Source organism: Monodelphis domestica, chromosome 1 (assembly GCF_027887165.1).
Source record: "Monodelphis domestica isolate mMonDom1 chromosome 1, mMonDom1.pri, whole genome shotgun sequence".
Classification (NCBI taxonomy): Eukaryota; Metazoa; Chordata; class Mammalia; order Didelphimorphia; family Didelphidae; genus Monodelphis; species Monodelphis domestica.
Window position 1 is genome coordinate 304,986,920 of NC_077227.1, and position 4,541 is coordinate 304,991,460.

General features: G+C 36.8%; 1 pseudogene; it reads left to right on the plus strand.

The window, feature by feature from the left end:
* The first annotated feature begins 3,025 nt into the window (after positions 1–3,025).
* LOC130458180 (histone chaperone ASF1B-like) lies at positions 3,026–3,958 on the plus strand (annotated as a pseudogene).
* Positions 3,959–4,541: the final 583 nt, after the last annotated feature.

The window sequence follows — 4,541 nt, forward strand, 5'->3', positions numbered from 1 at the left end:
AGGAAAACTCTCAAATTAATGGAATATAATGATAACAGGAACAATAAATAGCATATAATTACAATTGATGAAAATAAAAGTTTTGACATTTTTTACAGACAATATAAGACAATTATAAATGACATTCAATAAAGAATACATAAAAATTATAATTTCAAAGTAAATAAAAAGATGGCATTGAGAATAGATTGCTAGACTTCAGTATTGCAAAATGAGATAAAATCTGTCTCAAGGATTTAATTGTGTGACCCTGAGTAAGTGACTTAAGTTCTCTCAACCTCAGTTGTTTAATCTATACATTTAAAATAATAGTAATTCTTAATCTCATATTATTGTTTTTGCAAATCCTTTTTAATTTTTATTTTTTAAATATTTTCCGTGTTTCCATGATTCATTTTCTTTCCTTCCCTTCTTCCTTCTCCCCTCCCAGAGCCAGCAAGCAATTCCACTGAGTTATATAAATGTTGTTAGTTGATAGCTATTTCTAAAGTGTTCATTTTTGCAATAGTGCAATATTTTAAAACCAAAGCCCCAAATCATATATCCATATAAACAAGTGATGAGTCAAGTGAGTTTCTACTCCCATAGTTCTTTCTCTCCATGTGGATAGCATTCTTTCTAATAAGTCCCTCAGGGTCATCCTAGATCATTTCATCACTACTAGGACTAAAGTCCATTACATTGGATTGTTCCAAAGGGTTTCACTTTCTGTGCAATGTTCTATTGGTTCTGCTCATTTCACTCTGCATGTCTTCCTAGAGGTCCAGATCATGTAGCAATCCTCCAGTTTATCACTCATTATAGCACAATAATATTGCACCTCCATCATATGCCACAATTTGTTCAGACATCCCCCCAAAAGATAGACTCCCCCTCATTTTCCAATTTTTTGCCACCACAAAGAGTGCAACTATGAATATTTTATACAACCCTTTTTTATTTTATCTCTTTGGGGTAGAAATCTAAGTAGTGGAATTGCTACATCAAAGGGCATGTATTTTTTAAAAAACCTTTGGGCATAATTCCAAATTGCCTTCCAGAATGGGTTAGATCAATTTATAACTCTAGTAGGAATGCATTAGTGTCCCAATTTTGCCATATCCCCTCCAACATTTACTATTTTCCTTTACTGTCATATTGACTAACCTGCTAGGTGTGAGGTGGTACCTCAGAGTTGTTTTGATTAGCATTTCTTTAATGAAGAGGGTTTGAGAACACTTTTTCATGTGTTTATTAATAATTTTGATTTCTTCATCTGAAAACTGCCTATTCATATCCCTTGACTATTGTCAATAGGGGAATGGCTGATTTCTTGTACAATTTGACATAGTTCCTTATAAATATGAGGAATTAGACATTTGTCAGAGATTTTTGTTATAAAATTTTTTTCACAGTTTGTTGCTTCTCTTTTTTTAATTTTGGTTACATTGGATTCATTTGCATAAAACCTTTTTAATTTAACATGATTGAAATGATTAATTTTACATGCTGTAATGTTCTCTGTCTTAAATGTTCTCTTCTTTGTCTTGTTATGGTGTGATTGTTAAGGGGAAATAACAAGAGAGAAAATATCTAAATATTTTAAATTTATTGATGGGAAGGTTGAGAAGGAGGATAAAAGGATAAGGGAAGGTTCTTGATCTTTACCCCAAAAGTAATTCCCTTGAAACTATCTTAATGGCTAACTTATCTATGCTAAATAAATTCAGTTTCCCCAAACACAGTCTTACAAAATAGAGACCAGTATATGAGCCAAGATCCCAGAAGAAATGTCCAGAGTAAGTCCAGCAGAGAAGTGGTTCTTCTTTGGTCTTCTGTCTAGCTGTCAGAAGTCAGTCCAAGCAGGTTTTCCTCCACTCAAGCTGGTATCTTCCAAAGGGCCAAAAACCTTGTTGAAAGATGGAAATCTACCCCTCTCCTCCAAAAGTTTTCCCCAGGAGATTGTTTTACAATTGGGATCTTAGAATCTTGACTCAGGCACTTATGTGACCTTCTGTCATGTGTCCCTGTCAATCAAATGGAAGTTCATTTTGCAAAATCCTTTTGCAATCTTCCTTTGTTTACTACATTCTTAAATTCTTTCCCATAGATCTGACAGGTTTACTATTTTGTATCATTATCATTTTGTACTAATTTATTCATGAGTTCCTTACTTTTTTTAAGTCATTTACCCATTTTGAATTTATCTTGGTAGAGAGTATGACATGTTGATCTAAACTTACTTTCTGCTATACTGTTTTCCAATTTTCCTAGCAGTTTTTATCAAAGAGTAGGTTCTTGTCCCAAACCTGGGATCATTAGGTTTATCAAAGACTACCTTGCTAAGTTCATTTACCACAGTCTATTCCATTGACCCACCTTTCTATCTCTTAACCAGTACTACATTGTTTTGAAAATAACTGCTTTATAATACAATTTAAGTTCCGATACTCAAGAATGGATGAAGAAGTTGTAATATATGCTGATGATGGAATATTATTGTGCTGTCAGAAATGATGAGCAAGATGATTTCAGGAAAACCTGGAAAGACTTGATGATTTGATGCAAAGTAAAGTGAATAGACCCAAAAGAACATTGTACACAACAGCAATAATATTTTTTGACGAGCAATTGTAAATTGCCTAGTTCTCAACAATACCATGATCTAACACAATCTCAAAAATTATTGATGAAAAATACCATTTACCTCCAGAGAAAGAACTGATGGGGTCTGGATGCAGACCAAAACATACTTTATTTCATTTCCCGTTTTTTACCTGAGGTCTTTGCAAAATAACTGACATGAAAAAATGTTTTCCATGATTGCATGTGTAAAATCTCCATCAGATTGAGAATTTGAAAATACTTTTAAAAGATAAATTTCAAAATTGTTTTTCCATGTAATTGGAGGAAAATTATTTTTCAAAGGGCTGGAGTCAGAAATATTATGCTTCAAGTAAACTCAAAAGAGTTTTCACAATGTAAAATTAGTTGAGTCAAAATAAACTTGATTGAAAAGGAGAAACACAGAAACTACATCATACTGGGGTATCCCCCAGTAGTGAGAGTAGGCCCCAATAAGATCAGCTAGGCAGAATGAGTCATACAACTTAGGCATCACTTGAGGCCCCTAAAACTTCTTCTGTACCTTGCAACTCCTTCAGGGGAGGGGGATGCCGCCTCAGTCTGGTGTGGATACCATGCAGAGGGTACACGAGAGAGAGAGGCAGCTGCAGAGGCCTCGAGGGTGTTCTTTCCTGCTCCCATGAGACCATGGCCAAAGTTTCTGTTCTGAAAGTATTCATGCTAGAGAACCCTAGCCCTTTCCATAGCCCCTTCCAGTTCGAGATCAGCTTCAAGTGCAGCGAGACCTTGGCCTACGACCTAAAATGGAAAATAATTTATGTGGGTTCAGCAGAGAGTGAGGAGTTTGACCCGATACTAGACTCAGTGCTAGTAGGACCAGTCCCAGCAGGGAGACAAATGTTTGCCTTTCCCTAATGCCTCCCTAATCCCAGAAACTTCATTGATTCAATGAGTGTAACTGTGGTCCTCATAACCTGCACCTAATATGGGTAGGAGTTCATCCGAGTTGGCTAATATGTCAACAATGAATATACCAACCCTGAGCTTCAGGAGAACCCATTCCTGAAACCAGACTTCTCTCAGCTCCAGCGAAACATCTTGGCTTCTAATCCTCAGGTGACTCAATTCCATATCAACTGGGACAGTACCACAGATAAATTAGAGGACATTGAAAACCAAGATCCTGTCTTCAGCCTGGGGCTCCCTTTGAGTTTTCCTCCAAACCAAAGGACTAGATCTTCCAGACTGTGCCCCCAGCATCATTCCTGAAAATTCTATGAACTGCATCTAAATAGGAAAAAATGGACCTGGATCTCTACCAAATGAATGCTTTTGCCCTACATTCTGGAAAATTTCTGGGGAAAGCCTAGAGGACTTTAGTTGTGGAAAAAAAAACCTGTTGTTGGTATGCCCATCAGTTGAACACAGAGAGACTCTACCTGTTTTCTTACAGGTCTGCAGAGCAGATGGTACTTTTGCTCTTTATTCATTATGAATTCTGCCTTCTCTTCTGGCCCTTTGGCCTTTTGGGGTACTATGGCTCTGCAGAGATATTCAATCTGTGGTTGGGTTTTTCTTGTTTTGTTTTTGGCTGCTTATGGGCTTCCTGACCTATAACTGGAGATTCTACCCTTACCCCTTGTGTTGTGTTATTTCCTTAGTTTCTTCACCTCCCCAACCATCTTCAAACAGTGATTTGCCTTAGCTTTCTGGAGTTACCAATTAATAATCTTGGTAAGATTTTGGCTCCAGCAGTTTTTGATGAGTGGCTATTGCTATGTTGATTGTCATTCTTTCTCCAGCTAGATTTTTGATTCCTACTTCCATTTTGCCAACTCCTGGAAAAGCCCATTCCCTTAGGTGCCAAGAATGGGATTTTGAGGGACTATTTAAAGATGAGGCCATCCTCTTCCTTTTATTGGTGGCATCCCAACCTGTAAAGATGAAAATTTAGGGGATACTGAGGGATCTGAGGC